Raw genomic sequence first — 263 nt, 5'->3', positions numbered from 1 at the left:
AGGAGAGAGGAGGGAGGAGGGAGGAGGGAGGAGGGAGGAGGGAGGAGGCCTGACGGAGCTGGGGTTTTGGGTGTGGGTCAGTATTTCATGGAAGAATCACAGATAAGTACATTTACTCAAGTACAGTTCTGAGGTACTTGTACTTTACTTGAGTATTTGTATCTTCTTCTACTTTACACTTCTACTCGGTTTAGAAAATACTATATATATATATATATATATAAAAGTCCCAAAAATTACAACATAGATTTACATCAGAACTT

Source organism: Seriola lalandi, unplaced genomic scaffold (genome assembly GCF_002814215.2).
Source record: "Seriola lalandi dorsalis isolate HSWRI2012SDOR001 ecotype SW California unplaced genomic scaffold, Sedor1 jcf7180002054590, whole genome shotgun sequence".
NCBI lineage: Eukaryota > Metazoa > Chordata > Actinopteri > Carangiformes > Carangidae > Seriola > Seriola lalandi.
The sequence above is the reverse complement of the archived record's forward strand: the minus strand, read 5'-3'. Positions refer to the sequence as shown.